At 42.8% G+C, this 17322-nt stretch overlaps 2 pseudogenes; one reads left to right on the top strand and one right to left on the bottom strand.

Annotated features, from left to right (window-relative positions):
* Positions 1–3797: 3797 nt before the first annotated feature.
* Positions 3798–17069, bottom strand: LOC133051874 (carbonic anhydrase 5B, mitochondrial-like; annotated as a pseudogene).
* On the top strand, positions 12583–13575 carry LOC133052319 (translation machinery-associated protein 7-like; annotated as a pseudogene).
* Positions 17070–17322: the final 253 nt, after the last annotated feature.

Here is a 17322-nt window from a genome sequence, read left to right on the forward strand (position 1 = left end):
GATCTAGAGGGGAAAAAATTACCTTGTGCTTAATTGATGGCAAAATATTCACCAGTTTCTGTACCTCTTGATGATGTTTGCCTAACTAAAGAACAATGAATGAGAAAATATTAAAAACAACTGACATCTCACTCTAGAACTGTAACAGAATGTAAATTAAAATCAGATTGGTGATTACCTAAAAGCGATCCACAGTACTGAAACTGCAATTAAATTGATAATTTTTTTTTTTACATTTTTTATTGTGTTTATTTTTTTACTTTCTATTTTGTATTGGAGTATAGCCAATTCACAATGTTGTGATAGTTTCAGGTGCACATCAAAGGGACTCAGCTGTACAATTTAGCATGTTATAGACAGTGCTGAATCAAAGTAGACAAAACAGATAAGCAGGCTGTTTGCTGATGGGCGGGAACCCATGGTCTGGGCAAAGGAAAAGGTGTCCTTTTACTCCGTCAGCTTCCCTCTCTGGCTCTCACTGGTGCTTGGCACACAGGGGCTCTGGAGGCGGAAGCTCTCAGGGCAAACCAGAGCATAGTAAGGCCCAGCTTTCAGTTCAGGCCCCTGAGTCCTGAGAAGCCTTAGTGCAATAATCATGTTTTCCAGTTTCTATATTTTATGCTTTGATAGCTGAGGCCTTGCTAATGCTAGAGGGATCGCCTCTCCCAGAGGTAGTCAGTTGCTAAAGGGAACAACAGGGAGCACACCTTTCATATGCAAACCAGCCAATCAGAGCCGAACTATTTCCTTTTTGGGGTTCTTACACCGTAAGTCACTATTCCTTTGCCCTAATAACCTCAGGGCCACATACCAGACAACTAGGCAAAGCCTCTATGCCCAGAGCCTGCTGAAATTATCCAAAGTGGCCAATCCTGAGCCTGCTTATGTTGTCTTACCCATTCCTTCCCATGGAAACCACAACAGAGGTTCTATCCATGTATTCCCCTGCTCTCTCAGGAGGCCCCTGGAGATTCCCCATGTGTCCCCACACGGCATGCCATGTCTCTTCTTTTTAGGTATTTGTGAGTATAATAAAATTCTTCCTCCATGATAGCCATTTCCATGTCTGTGTGTTTTACCATACCTGATTAAAATAAAACCTGGGTACCCTTTAAACACTCAGCATCCACAGTGGACTAAGGCAGGGAGCTTGCAGGAGGCCTGCACCTGTGGAACCTGTAGGAGCTCAGAGATCCTGTGTAGAGTATGGTCCATAGAGCTCCAATCCAGTTCTCCAGTTGCTGAGTGACCTGGCAGGAAAGCACTTAACTTCACTGAGCTTTACTTTCTTCATCTAAAACATGGAGATGAGGGTCTGCCAGAGAGCCTTCTATGGGAGATAAACGAAGCACTCAGCAACTTTCATAAATGTTAGTTCCCTTCCTGATCATTTCTCATAGTTGTTTGCCTTTATCTTTTTACTCCATTTAAAATATATTCTTAACAAATTTCACACTTTAACTGGTATTTATTATTATCTGCTTTTATCCTTTTATACCAGTGCCTAAAAATAGAAATATAATGCAAACCACAGAGGTAATTTTAAAGTTTCTAGAAGTCTAAAGTTAAAAAAGAAACAAAACACAGGTGAACCTATCTATGAGCTTAAAAAAAAAAAACCCACAGGTGAACTTAATACATACAGCACATGTGAATTTGTATGCTAAATTTTCATCAGAAATAGTTGATTTGTATATTTTACACTTGAGTTGTATATTTTACACTTGAAAATGTATATAACATACCCAGGCTGTTCCAAACATTTTAAAGTTTTCCAATAACTGAATTGTCAGTTCCTAAATTTAAATGACAATTAATTAAAATAAAATTTAAAATTCATTTCCTCACTTACATTAGCCACATTTTAAGTGCTCAACAGCCATACATGACCTGTGGCTACCATATTGGACAGCCTAGTTTTATACCATTTGAAATATATTCTTAACAATCTTTTAACCATTGTTTATCATACCAATGTATTGATCCCCATATTCTTAAAGTAAATAACAATATTCTAATGTTCTATCGTTTCATTCTAGAGTGCAACACATCGTTTAAACTTGGTAAGATTTTTTTACCTTTAAAAATATTCCTACCATAGCCAAACCATCTTCTTCCAGTTGCTGCACCCTCAAACCTTTTAAATTGGATTGCATTCTGATGTACCAAGTGCAGCTGAAACACCATTAAACGAATTAGTGCTTGATCATATAGGATCACTCCAAAATAAATTGGTAGCCTTATTCAGCCTACACTATTTAAAAATGTTTCCTGACCTAAAATAAAGCCACTAGTAAAAACATGACGATCTGATGCAAAATGAGATAGAAACAAAGAATAGGAAGAAACGTATGCAATTAATTATGCAATTAATGGAGCAGCAATTAATATTACTTTGAATAAAAGATTTATCTGGGGAGAAACATTTTAAAAATTATATAGTAAAATGAATAACATTTCAGTGAGGGATCAATATTTATTCATTCTCATCTTGATCTGCAGGAAATACTAAAATCCAAAATCCATTTGCATCAAAAGGAGAAAAGATGCTTATCTTGAGAGAAAGATTCTTCCTATGGGAATTAGACAGGAGTTGAAGACACATTCCTTTTCTGAGGCATAACCAGTTGAAATGTGTTTCTATTTTTAATGTAACATTTAAAATTAAATTAGCAGAAAAGTTATAAGAAGAAATTATATTTTCTTACATGCTCCCTATTTTTCCCTACAAATTATTTATTGTCCATCATTCATGAACTTTCTGGCATTGCCATTCCAGAGCCTCCCAAGTGAGACACCACAAGATCACGGTTAACTTTGCCTTCTTCTCATTTGAAGATGACTCCAAGTTCTTTTATTTTTATTTTTTGCTTTTATTTTTATTTTTTGCTTTTATTTTTAAAATGCTTGTTAAGACTTGCTTTTCTCTCTCTTCATTGCCACAGGCTCCCATCATCTCCCATGTGGATTAATCTTGTACTGTTGCCTGGGTTAACCTCAAAAAATAAAGCAACTGACCGATTATTTAGATGATATCATGCTATACCATCCTCTTGTTTAAAAGTAACCAGTGTTTCAGAAGACTGCCTTCCATCTACACTCTTAATCTTCAGTGATCACCATTCTTCCTGCTTCTCCCCACAGCATACACTCTCATATTGGCCACATTGGGTTTTGGACACTTTCTTAACATCTGTTTCTGCACATGATTTTCCTTCAGTCTGGAATGCCCTTCTAATCCTCTTGGCAAACACCTATTCATCCTTCAATATCCAACACAAATGTCCCCTCCTTAGTGAAATCACCATACACTCCTTTGAACAGTCTATATCACACCCTCCTCTGTGGTCGCACAGCACTTTTAGAAATTCTTTTTCAAATCACATTTGCTGTATAATTCTAATTTACTGTGTGCTTTTCTCACTAGTCTTTGAATTCTGGGAGGCCAAGAATCGAGTTGTTATTCCTAGCACTTAGTGCCATGTCTGGCACATGACTGGCACTTAGTAAATGTTGAATCAATAAATAAATCAACGAATGACAAAATACATACATGTTGCTGGGTGACCAAAAATATAAAATGTCTTTTTCTTGCCTGACTAGCCTTTTGCTCTGTACAGTTGTCCTTTGAATGATGCAGAGGTTAGGGGTGCCAGCCACCTCACAGTTGAAAATCAGCATATTTAATTTTACAGTTGGTTTTCCTCATCCTTGGTTCCATATCTGTAGATTCAAACAACAACGGATGGTATAGTACTATAGTATGTATTTATTTAAAAAAAAAAACCATGCATAAATCTGACTAAGTAGTATTGCTATTTAATATAAACGTTATTTGTCAAGTCAGTTAGCAGAGGATTACCACATATTCAACACACACAGGAAATAAATTTCTAGCAAAGTTTAAACTTCATGCCCTATCTTCTACATCAGTAATACAATCTATACACAGAGATATATGTATTAACAGAAAATACTACTTATTCTAGTAGATGGAAACATGCATAAAAATGAAGAGAGACCCTTATCGTATGCTCAAAAAAGTCCAAGGAGGATCCAGCAATCCTACTTCTGGGTATATACTCAAAAGAACTGAAAATAGCTTCTTGAAAAAATATTTGAAAACCCATGTTCATAGCAGCATTATTTACAATAGCCAAAAGGCAGCTGCCACGAACAGATGAAGAGATAAACAAAATGTGGTATAGACAGCTGACCCTTAAACATCATGGGTTTGAACTGCACAAGTCCACTTATATGTGGATTTTTTTTTTCCTTAAGGAAATATTCCAGTACTACATAATCTGCAGTTGCGTGACTCCGCTGATACAGAGGAACTGCAGATATGGAGGGCTGGCTTTAAGGTACACTTGGATTCTCAATTTTGTGGAGGGATGGCGCTCCTGATCCCTGTGTAGTCTAAGGATTAACTGTACATACAATGGAACATTATTTCTCTTTAAAAGGAATGAAATTCTGACACATGTTACAATATGAATGAACCTTGAAACATTATGCTCAATGAAATCATCCACTCATAAAAAGACAAATACTGTATGATTCCACTTAAATGAGGCACCCAATAGTCAAAATTCATAGAAACAGAAGTAAAATGTTCATTGCAAGGGGCTGGAGGGAGGGGAAAAATAAACAGTTATTATTTAATAGGTACAGAGTTATAAGGATGGATGGTGGTGGTGATCGTACAACAGTGTGAATGTAGTTAATACTACTGAGCTGTACACTTAAAAAACAGCTAAGATGGTAAATTTCACGTTATACGTATTTCACAATGAAAAAAAGAAGTAAGCCCAATGAGTCCCATACCACTGATACCAAACGGGTTCCCGGGGCTGTGCGATGTGGCCTGTGCTGACATGAAGCTGTCCCTTTAACTCCAGATGAGACCACGGGTCTGGCTCTCACCTGATTTATCTGCAGAATCTTCAAATTCCACGAGGAAAGAGTACCCGTTATTCCAGACGTGGAGGCAGGTGGTCGGGTCCTAAGAGATGGTGAGCGGCTGTAAGCCAGGATCGTAGACACTGTCCCTCCACCGGATGTTGATGGGCGACTGGCGCTCACCTGCCGGGACCAGGTCCACTTTCTCCCAGAGGGGGTGCACTAGGAGAAAGCACATCGGGGCTGTCATCAAGAGGCCCACTAGCTGGAATCCTCACTGCGGGGATCATATGGGCCCACGTAGGTGTGTCCTCTGAGTTCACCTCCTATGGCAGCCAGCTGTGAGGATTAGGCAGACATCCTGCAAAGCCTGGCCAGACGTTAGCATTGCTAAGGTCCCTGGAGTTCTGTCTGTCACACGTGTAGCTCTGACACTGTAAGCTCAGGTGTACACGCACACTCGGTCTCACACGGCATCACCACTGCTGATTTTTCTACCAGAGTCAAGCGCCAGGTCTTTGTGGCAAGTCCCTGATAAATCTCAGCAAATTTCTTATAACAAAGAGAGCTATGGACACGTGATGGACAGACTCCACGTGTATAATTCGGGTTGTCCAGGTCTCTGCCCTTTAGAAGCAGCATGGATGGGCAGAACCAAGACCAACAGGAAAACCAGACAAAATATGAATCGAGATAAATCATGACCAATGCCCTTCTGAACCTCACCCCACTGCTGAGAATGAGCCTGAGGATTTGAGAAAGCGACAAGGCAGCTGCTGCCCAGTCAAACCCCTCTGTGCATGGCAGGGTCACTGGTACTCAGCTTGTCAGAAAAAAACAAGCTTGCCTCTGGTTTCCTCTTAGACGGGAGAGGGTTCTCTTCCTGAGGTAGTTGCCCCAAGTGGGATCCTACAAGTGGCCCGCAGTACAGACACGGAGCGTGCCAAGGCAGTTTCTAGACCAGTGCTTCTCACAGGAGGGAGCTATGGGGACCCCAGGGGACATTTGGCAATGTCTGGAGACACTTTCAGTTGTCCAACTGGAGGAGGGTGCCACTGACATCTAGTGGGTAGAGGCCAGAGGTGCAGCTAAACATCCTATATAGTAGCAGGATGGGCTTTCACAAAAATTACATGGTCCCAGATATCAGCAATGCCAAAGTTGAGAAATCTTGGTCTAGAGCCAAAAGCAATAGGCAAACTCAGGGTATTCCCTTTTTTCTGCTCAGCTTTTCACATAATACAGATCATCTCTTCTCTAGAGGTCTAAACCCGACGTTTTGGGTTTTCTCCCTCGGTATAAAATAACTTCCGAAGAACAAGAACTTACTTGAGAGAAGGAGAACTTTCTGTTTCAGAAATCTAAAGTGAAAAATGGGGGGAACTGGCACCATATAATCATGCTATTATTGGACTGGAATGCAGATTCCTTGCAGGCAGGAGCCATGTCTCCCTGCCCCTTTATTGTGCCCTGTAGCTCCTATTTTGATAAATGCCCTTTAATCTGAGCATGGATTATCCAAATGCTATTGTTGGGTTAAAAAGCTGTATTTGGTTAGTTTTTAGTTTGGTATTTTAAAGCTTCCAGAAGCCCCCAGAACAGCCCTGATTCAGTCTTAAAGCTGGCGGCCAGCAGAGACCTGACAACATTTCCCCTCTGAGATGCCCAGAGGGAGGCTGGGGCTTTGAGCATTCACACCCTTCAAAACCAGCTGGTGAGGGTCTGTCTCCCATGGAGACTAGGGAAGACAGGAATGATGAGCAGATGCCTAAGACGATGCCCTGTTTCACCTTAAATCGGCCCCCACTTTGTTCAGGAAATGCCTAGAATCTACTCCCTCACCCACACAAACAGCAACCTGAGGAAACCCGGCCTGTTCTTTCAGTGGCTCTTTTATGGTCATAACACGCCTATCAATTCACGCCCTTCAGTTCACAAGTTTAGCTTCTAGGCTTTCTCACACTCACTTCCTCCTTTTGGAACCCAGACCATCCCCCCACAACTATCAGGGAGCCCTTGGTCACTGTCCTCTTAGTGAAGCCAGCTTTTGCCCAGGGCTTGTTTTGCTAAAGATAAATGCACATTTTTGTTCTCTTCTTTCTTCCTGCATTCTAACAAAGTACAAGTTAAAATGATTTCTTGGTAGTTGTTCAGACATTTCCTCCAAGTAGGAAGGTGATTATATGCTCTAATGGAGCCTGTGTTTCCAGCTTCTTCTGTGTGGAAAATGAAATAAACGGAGCTAGTGATTCTGTCAACCAAGGTTTAAGGGGTGACACCACACTGTCATTACTAATGTAATGTGCTAAGAGCAACGCAAGCCCTCTAGACTCCATAGTGAAGATGTGCTTGCCTTCAGGCCTCATGTACCTGACTGGTCCTGGCTTTGGTTTACTTTGTGCTTGTATCACCTTCAGCTCCTGCCTCTGAGGTGTCAGTCTTTCAGCATCATGCCTGCCTTAGCCCCTTAATTCCTATTCCTCCTCAGAAATCAATTACCCCTCATTCAGCTCAGGTTTGGCTCCTATTTTTGGCTTCTCACCTCTTCAGCAAGTGTCACTTCTGTACCTCTCTGATTATCCTCTTAAACAATCCCCTTATTAATCATTGCATTCTGATCTTTTCCTTCAAAACGTTTATTACACAGATATAATAATTATATGCGTGTATGCATACTTATCTGCTGCCCCTCTAGTTCCCCCCAGCTGGCTTTCAATCACTGCTTGTGGACTGAATGTACAAAATAAAGATCATTCTGGGAAGGGTTTGAGAGAGTAACAGGCAGAAAGGCTAGGGGCCCCCGAACGGAGGAAATAGGCTGCAAGTGTCAGACATTTTTTCTCTCTCTTAAGCAGCAGGAAGCAAACTACAAGAGTCAGATTTTTTTCCCTTCTCTGTATGAAATTAAAAGGTGGTTTCCTTTAAAAATCTGTGTTGCCATAACAACACCTGGTTCCACCAGAACTTAACTTTTCCTTGAGCTAACCAATGTGTTTTTCTTATGGAAATGTCTTTCTTAAGCTATGTTAATGAACTATGTATTTACCTTAGACTCTGTCTTTCTTTAGGACTATTCTGCTTAAGACTCAGAACCGACTTGACAATCCAGTATGTTTTACTCATGCAAATATTTTCTTATGCTGTGTTAATGAGACTTTGAATTTGCTTGGAAACCTGCCTTTCTTCAAGATTCCTGTCAGTCGTTTTAGGGCCCAGGATGACTCACCTTGTACCAATGTTATCTCAAAATGCATGTTGTGGGTGAGTGGCCTGATGCCACTCTCTGAGTTTTGAGACATTTCCTTTCTCTAATTAGCAGACTGCTAGGAAGTATATAACTTCCTACTAAAGACTAGCAGCGGGGCACTCTTTCTGCCCCCTTCTGATGTCTACGTCAGAAGCTTTCTCTATCTCTTTTATACGTTAAGAAAACTTTGTTACACAAAAGCTCTGAGCAGTCAAGCCTTGTCACTGGCCCCGGATTAAATTCCTCTCCTCTGGAGGCCAAGAGTCCTGGAGTCTTTCAAGGCTCAGCAACAACCTTTCAGGTTCATTCCTGTTTTACCTTTATTTCCTTTTACTCTGCTGAGCACACTGTTTTTTCCTTAAGGATCTTTGAGGCTTATCTCTTCTTTGCCCAGCCCATGACCACCAGCCTAGGTTAGGCCCCTACACCATACACTTTTCCTCGAGGAAAAGTCCTTTTGCTCACTTTTCCTCCTCTCTTACTACTCTCTACTATGTTTTGCCATCCATCAGTTTTCCTAAATTACCACCTTCATCATGTTGTTCCCATGTTAAAGACTATGTGAAGTTCAAACTTCTGTGTCCAGGCACCAAGGTTTTCATATTAGGAACCCACCATGCCCATCTAATTTTACTTCTCCTCATCCTTCCCAAACTCTGATCTTACCACGCTATTCCAGAACCTTGCCAGGTTACTCCCCTTGGTCAGTCAGTGAGATGTGCTGAAAATGTAGGGTATAGGATACCCCACTGTGCTCTGAAGACTTACTTATTCATGTAAACTACCTCACTAATAATTTTTATATTGATTACATGTTACAGTGATAATATTTTGGATATACTGAGTTAAAGAATATTATGCACATGCGTGCATGCTCAGTTGTGTCTCTGCAACACCATGGACTGAAGCCCACCATACTCCTCTGTCCATGGAATTTTCCAGGCAAGAATACTGGAGTGGGTTGCCATTTCCTACCCCAGAGGGTTCTTTCCTGGGAACAAACCTGCATCTCTTGTGGCTCCTACATTGGCAGGCAGATTCTTTACCACTGTGCCACCTCAGATTTTGACCTGTTTCTTTATCCCCCACTCAGAGTGACTATTAAATCAGAAGAGTACATGTGGCTTGGATTATATATCTTTTGGACATTACTGCTCTATACCGTCATTAACCTTTTCTCCTGTACCTTGCCTTGTACTGTCCTTTTTCGTGAGATACGCTGTTTCCTCATCAAATTGAATGCCATTCTAGCGGGCCTAGGGCTACTGCAGTGAGGGTATACACAGGGACCTTTCATGTGACTTGGTTGAGTATGGTCACAGAATCACAAACTGCCTTGTTAGAGCATCAGGGCTGTAAGAGGCACTGACGCTGAGCCCAGATAACCACAGCATCACACGCAGTTACCACCGCAGCAGACTAAGGCCCACGTTTCCTGGTGGTCAGTTTAGGGCTATTTGCTAGTGCATTGTGGCTGCAGATACCCCTGAGGCTGTTAATTAAATCCAAAAGGTTCTTATCGCATCCATTGTTTCTCAAGATGATTTGAAAGTTAATGGAAAACAATATAGTCTGGGTATCCCAGCCCATATTATCAGGGGAATAATGGAATTCTTTGTGAAGACACTGCAAAACAAGCTTTTCAATACTGTTGTTCTCCAGGCTCTATTAGTGTTCTTCAAAATTAATTAGAGAAATAATAGAACAGTTTTCTGACATAGTTCAGCTAAAATATAGACCAGTCCTGTCAAATAGAAGTTTCTCTGCTAATGGAAATTTCCACAGGTAGCCATATAATCTGAATACATTATTTACATGCAAATACATACATGGGGCTAATAGCTACATTTTATACATTGCTATTCTATTCCAACTTGTTTTAAAAATAAATGTTCCTCTTCTGTCTAAAACTAGGGAGATCACAAATGTTAAGAATCAATAGAATAGTAACAAATCTGTACCATTTCTATTCTAGATGATGTTCTTTATATTTCATTAAATTAAAAATTAGTATTATTAAACTTATTCTCCAATAGTCTAAGATCTCACACCTAAATGTTTTTTATCAGACAAAAAATTAAGCTAAATTTCACTCGATGATACATGAAAAGTAATTGATTTTCTTTTCATTTTGGGTAACTGGTGCAGGCTTTAATCTTTATTTTATCATATTACCAGTCCACAGGGTTAGGACTGTCAACATTTACTGTCTGTAACTTGAGATCACAGCAAATAGCAGCTTGAGTTGACACCAGTGATTGCCTGGTGATGATGGGGAATGAAGGTAGAGCATAGGGCACAGGCCCTAGTGAAATGCTACTTGTCAGTTTGCCATACCCTCCTCCTTCAGTCAGTCCTCGCTGTGCTCCCCAGATCCTAAAAATGGTCAGACATCTGAGGGAGGTGCTGAGCATATGACATGGTGATGATGGTGATGATGATAACAACTGTGGTACTAGAGGTAGCTGCCAACACCGAGTTCTCGCTGTGTGGGAGGTGCTGGCTAAGGACTTTGAACATTAACTAACCTCTAGTGGTCTTGGGTCACAAGTGTATTGGGCCTTCCTCTGGGGTACTGAGCTTCCAGAATCAATGAGTATTGTCTTCCTAACCAAATGATGAGGGACCAGGATATCCAAACAGGACATGCTCAGTGGCTCAGGGCAGCAAAGACCAAATATTCTCCTGGGTGAAACAAGGAGGGGCAGTGTAATATGTGAAAACCACAATCAAACAGTGAGTCTCACCTGTTTCTTCCAATAACAAATAAGAACATTTCATCTGATGTGGGAAATTAACCAAAAGAAGTCCCTCTGGGACTTCCCTGGTGGTCTGGTGGCTAAGATCCTGCATTTCCAATTATCAACCAGATCCCACATGCTGCTCAAAAAGGATCCCATGTGTTGCAACCAAAGATTCTGAGTGCTGCAACTAAAACCCAAACAAACAAATAAAAATAAATATTAAAAACGTTTATTAAAAAACAGAGAGCGAATCCCCCACCTACCTAAGCCACTACCTTCTGGGGTTTTGTCAGCACTAAAAGGAGCAAACTATCCTAAAGACATGAGCATACTGGATTTACTTTCATCATTGTGTAAATAAAAAGAAGTAAATACTTTCTGTAAATATAAACAAACAAGAAAATAAGGAAAGCCCTCACACTTAACACAAAATTTAGTAACTAGATAAATATGACTACTTTTTTCCATTTTAGCCTTAGACCGCAAAGTACCAGTGTTGAAAAGAAGCCATTCTGGGGAGAAGGTGGGCTTGCTGGTAGGAAGCCACACCCAGCGACCAGAAATTTATTATGACTCAGGCCAGTTCAGTTTAATGAGAACACAGTCAATGATGGAAGAAACAAAATGAACTTACAATAAAAATATATTTATGAAGCAGTTTCAAGGCAATGGATTTAGCTAGATTGGCACTGCTCATAAGTTCCTTTTTAATGTGCATATAGGGTCAGAGAGAGTAAACCCAAGGAAGAAAAGTTGAGAAACCTACAATCTGGAAGCAAACCAACACTGGAAAACTGTGTGAATTCACTGTGAATGGTGGAAAATATAGAAAATAACTATTTGGCAGATATGCTTAACCAGTGCATTAAACTCATGTCTCCACCATCACACACATTATCCTCTCCTATCATCCCAGGGGTTCTGTGCCAGTGTCACTTTGCCTCCAGGGGACCTTTCGGGAGGTCTTGAGACAGTAAGGGATGCCATGAAGTCTGTAGTGCACAGTCCAGCCCCAACAGCACGGAATGAGCCACCCCCAATGGCAGCAGTGCCGTGGAGTCAGGGAAGACCATCTGCCACCTCACCTGATCTGCGGGGTCACAGCAAAGCACACATGGGCCAGCTGGTCAGCTACAAGTAACTCTTCTGCAATTTCTAGTGAGGGATGGAACGTTCCAGAGTGCATCATCATGATGTGCACCTCAGACTTAGGTCAGCTGTAGCTCAATAAAGTTAGGGGAAAAGCTTCCCGTATTTTAACAGAGAAATAATGGGGTATTCTCCTCAAGGCATCTAATCCCAGCCTGGAATGCTGCTGACATCAGAGCTGCACACACTGAACACCCGTGACTCTTAGGAAACAACCAGCTTCCACTCCATCCAGGCAGCCGTGTACTCACAGACTCGGTTCTGGGATTTGTAAGTGCAGGTGTAGAGGCTGCAAGGCCTTGCAGGCGTGGATCTCGGAGTCTGGAACCTTCTCCACAGTGTCTTGCATGGAGATGCTTGAAGAATGGCCCTCAGGTGACTCATCATCACCATCTTTAGCTTAAAATCTTGATCAACTCCCCAGTAGCTTGCAGGAACCTAATAACCTAGAGGCAGAAGGACAGAGGAGGCAAAGCCTTAAACAATAGAGGTGCCAATCATGTGGAAAACATCATTTAGATTGTTTGTATGGGGAAAGGGGAGGTAAATATGGCAGGAGTGGAGTAAACCGGAGGAGGGTGGTAGGAGATGAGGTCTAGAGGTAGTGGATGCCGTATCAAGGAGACTTCTAGGCCATTGTAAAGGTTCTTTCTCATGGTTTCTCAGCTTAGGAATTGTTGACATATTTGACCAGATAAGTCTGTTGTAAAGAACTGGTCTTTGCACTGTAGCATGTTTAGAAGCATCCTTTGTCTCTACCTACAAGATACCAGTGGTACCCTCCATCCAACTGTGACAACCCAAAATATCCTCAGGCATTGCAGATTCCCCTGGAGAACAGGAGTCACCTCTGATTGGGAACTACTGCTCTATGCAAAATGGGAACACAATGAGGTTTTTGGAATAAAGGAGGAAGTTAATCTGATATACATTTAAAAAAATATCATTCAGGGTGCCCTATTGGAAATTGACCAGAATGGAAGAAAGCAGCAGGGACCCCATTCAGGATAATCCAGGGGCTGCAACTAAGGATGCTGCAGTGGACGTGATGGGAAGTGGCTGGGCACTGGCCTGTATCTTGGGGACACAGCCTGTAAGATGTGAAAGAAAGCAGTCAAGGAAGGCTGGCAGATTCTTGGCCTAAACAACTGCAAGGATGGAGTTTGGTGGCAGGGTCTGGGGAAGAGGTGGCAGGCACCATGTCGGGCTGCGAAGGTGGCAAGAAGCAGCCCCTGAAGCAGCCCAAGAAGCAAGCCAAGGAGACAGACAAGGAAGATAAGGTATTCAAGCAGAAGCAGAAGGAGGAGCAGAAGAAACTCGAGGAGCTAAAAGCAAAGGCCGTGGGAAAGGCCCCCTGGCCACTGGTGAAATTAAGAAATCTAGCAAAAAGTAAGCTGCTCCTTGTGCCTGAGGAATGATGACCCTTAGTTCCATTCCTGTTTAAACACCTGGATTCCCTGCCATGATATCTGTTGCCGCCTATAGCTAGAATGAAGTGTTGTCTTGGAACCTGTTGTACATTTAAGAATAAACTTTTGTAAAAAAACAAAAACAAAAAAAAGGATGGAGTTGCCATGGACTGAGATGGGAAGGCTGTGTGTGGAAAATGTTTTGGGTGGGAAATCCATAGATCAGATTTGGGTATGTGGAGTTTGAAATGAAATTCCAATAATTCAAGTGAGAGAATGTGGTAGAATAGTCTACCTCGTGGTAGAACGAGGATGAATCCCTGAACAGAGAAACAGAACCTGGCACGGGAGCAGGTGAGGAGGGAAAGATGGTGCTCCTATTGCTAATCCTACTGGATTTGAGGTGCTGGGGCGGGGGCAGGCGAGAGGAAAGGTCTAGGGAGAGTTGGCAATGCCACGCTGGTGCTCAGGAGAGATTGTGAGGCTAGAAAGAGAAGGAAAATCCCCTCCCCCAGGGGTAACAGGTGTCATTTTGTTGTCTTTTTGTTTAATCACTAAGTCGTGTCTGACTCTTGTGACCCCATGGACTGTAGCTCGCCAGGCTCCTCTGCCCATGGACTTCTCAGGCAAGAATACTGGAGTGGGTTGCCAGTTCCTTCTCCACGGTATCTTCCTGAGCTAGGGATGGAACCCACGTCTCCTGAATTGCAGGCGGATTTGTTACACCTGAGCCACCATGGTGATTAGGGAGGCAAGAGAGAACAGTCAAAGGTAATCAAGGAAGGAACAGAACACGCAAGGTCAGGGGCCAGGAGGGCTCCAGGGAAATCCTAATAGGAAATTTAGCTAATGTTAAGGTGTGCTTGGTGGCTCAGACAGTAAAGAATCAGCTTGCAATGCGGGAGACCTGGGTTCAATCCCTGGGTTGGGAAGATCCCCTGGAGGAGGGAATAGCAACCCACTCCAGTATTCTTGCCTGGAGAATCCCCAAGGACAGAAGAGCCTGGTGGGCTGCAGTCCATGGGGTTGTAATGAGTCGGATGCAACTGAGTGACTTAGTATAGTACAGGCTACAATACCTGTAACAATACAAGAGATTATTTATGTCAAGATATATGCTTCAGAAAGATCCTTATCAGAAAAATGTTTATGAATTTGCACCTAGAGTATAAACTGCAAAATTTAGCATTAAAAGTAAACTGATACTCATTATTAAATAGGCCATGGGTGAATCCTGGAATGTATAAATGTACAGTATTTTCAAGCTGTATTTTGTTATACAGGGCACAGGAAAGATGTGCCCATGACGTGGATGAACCCCAGGGAAGGTAAGTTTTCTGTGCTACATCCCCTTTGCTATCATTGATTATTTATATATGTTCTTAGATTTTACTTACACCTTATCTGCTGTTTGCAGACAGAAATCCATGAATGAAAATAGCTTCCAAAAGCCTTTTAAAATAATTTGTAGATTATTTATTAAATGCCTTGGCTCTCGATCTCTGCCTGATTAAGCCATTTATATTTTGCAAAACAGAAAAAATTAACCCAACTAAAGGTTATAATTACGTTGAAAACAAATTTCTTTCTTATCAAATGGACTGTTGACTTTTTGCCTTCTGATTTAGAAAGGAAGATAGCCTTTTCCAACTCTCTGAAATTTTAATTGTATGTTTCCTTATCTTGACTGAGAAAGATCTGCTTCCTCCTCTCACTCACTTCTTTCAGAGTATGATCCCAATATGGGGTTATCAAAGGTTAAGTTTATAATTGTTTAGTGCACTGCAACTAATTGCTCCAGTGGAATTTCCCTCCTTCCATCAGATTTCCTCAATATTCATATTTAGTCAAAAGGAATTCAACTCTTATTGTACTCCAAGTATAAGTGGTGGCAGCCTTTGCCTGGCTCCAGGAACATCAGGGCAGATGTGCACAAGCATAGCAATGGTGCTCTTGCTTCTTTCGGCCTTTAGGTGAATTTTAGACCTGGCATTGAGTTTAAATTTCTGAGTAAAGTAAGAAAGCCTTAGAAAGTTGAAAGGTTTTCATTTTCAAAATACTCAGGAACAATGTAGCTCTTCATTAGGGCCCAGAAGGGGAGGAGGGGGAAAGCAGGAGATGAGTGAACTTTGGTAAGCTGTGGACTTCAATGCAGGCTGAGAATAGAGACCGTTCTGAGGGATGTGCAGGGGCAGCTTATGGGTAGGGTGAAAGCTTTCACCAGATTCCCGAGTTCTCTCCATATTCCATCAAGAATTTTAAACAGCACAGTGGAGATGACCAGATTGTCAGCAAAGGAAAAAAGGGAAGCAGAAAGCAATGTGGTTTACAGTGGGTGACAGAGAATGAATCCTACTCAACATAACATGAACGCATCTTTGTTATCTCCCCATGTTTTTCAAGCTTTTCAGCAAAAATAAACAAGAGGAAATTACATTAATAACAAGGACTTTCCAGCATCCTCAGAGAAGTAGCTTTTACTTTATTTATTTTTTGGCCTCCCTGCACGTTAGTTCCCAGACTAGGGATCGAACCCGTGCCCCCTGCAATGGAAGCCCAGAGTTTTAACCACTGGACCATAAGAGAAGTCTAAGAGCAGTAGCTCTTAACTCATGCCACAAAGAATCACAGCCACCAACAACATCTGTATTTGGTAGACTCTTCCCCTCTAGCTCCAGGACTGGACACAAAAGAAAAACAATAGAAGAACTGAGGAGTAGAGAAGGCTTAGACATGGCCACAAGACATAGCTGCTGACCCTCTGCTCTGGGGGTGGCTGTGAATCCGTCCATAGCCCTTGGCATAGTCAGGGAGAAGATCAACAATGCAGACAGGACTGAATCCCAGTTTGCTAGGACTCGATCACTGAAACTGCAACCCCCTCACTTCCCAAACTCTCTGGGACACCTGTTCTACTTTTAAATGCACAAAACTCTAAGAGGGGTGTAGTTTTCTGGCGACTCTCATAGCGGAGGAACAGGATTAGAGAAGAGAAGGAGTGATTTCCTGCTTCTTCCCCCTCCATCCTACAGAGGAGCCCTGCCGGGACTGGCCATCTCTAGAGGGGCCAACAGCTGTCCCGGGTCCGGAGCCCACTGCAGCGCATGGTAGTGTGCAGAAGAGGATCCCTGCTCTCTCTGCTAGGTAACGCTCCCCTGCGCTCACGCTCCACTTAACCGCCCGACCTTATCCGAAGATTTCCCAGAGCGGAAACCCCTCTGTTTGCCACCGGGATGCGAGGGTCATGCGTGCGGCCATCTTGCCTACGCCCCCTTTCGCCTAGGCACGCCCCTCACGCCGCAACACGTCACTTCGCTTATCCTACGTCACGGCCCCGCGCGCCCCGCCCACGTCCCGACGAAGCCTGAAGTTCCCCCGCCCCCGGCCACACTCCCCGGGTCGGAGCCCGAAACTCTTCTCCGCCCAGCCCTCCACCTGCTCTTCGCCCTAACCCTGACTATACCTCTGCTGCCATCGCTCCGGGCTCCCAGCCGCGGCAACGAGCCTGCGCGGTAAGTTGGTCCCGCCTCTGGCCTCCGCCTGGACCCACCCTTCTTTGGCGCTGGACCATCTTTGTCGCACTCCTTAGAGCGTCAAAGCCACGCCCCCACGGACCATCCACGTTCACGGTACGTCCTTACGTTGCGCCTACACCAGGGCCCGCCTTTCTCTTACGTCACTTGCGTCTTATACGCCACTCCTCGCTATCGACACTCATCGGAATCCTTTCACATTCCTTTTATCCCTCGGGTCATGCTTGTTGAGCTGACACCACGCCACTCCCTTTGTGCTTATCTCTCTTATTCCACTCTGATAGTTTATCTGCCCTCTGCCTGAGCTCACACCCCGCAGTCTCGACCAACTCTCTCTT

The sequence above is a fragment of the Dama dama genome, chromosome X, assembly GCF_033118175.1.
Source record: "Dama dama isolate Ldn47 chromosome X, ASM3311817v1, whole genome shotgun sequence".
Classification (NCBI taxonomy): Eukaryota; Metazoa; Chordata; class Mammalia; order Artiodactyla; family Cervidae; genus Dama; species Dama dama.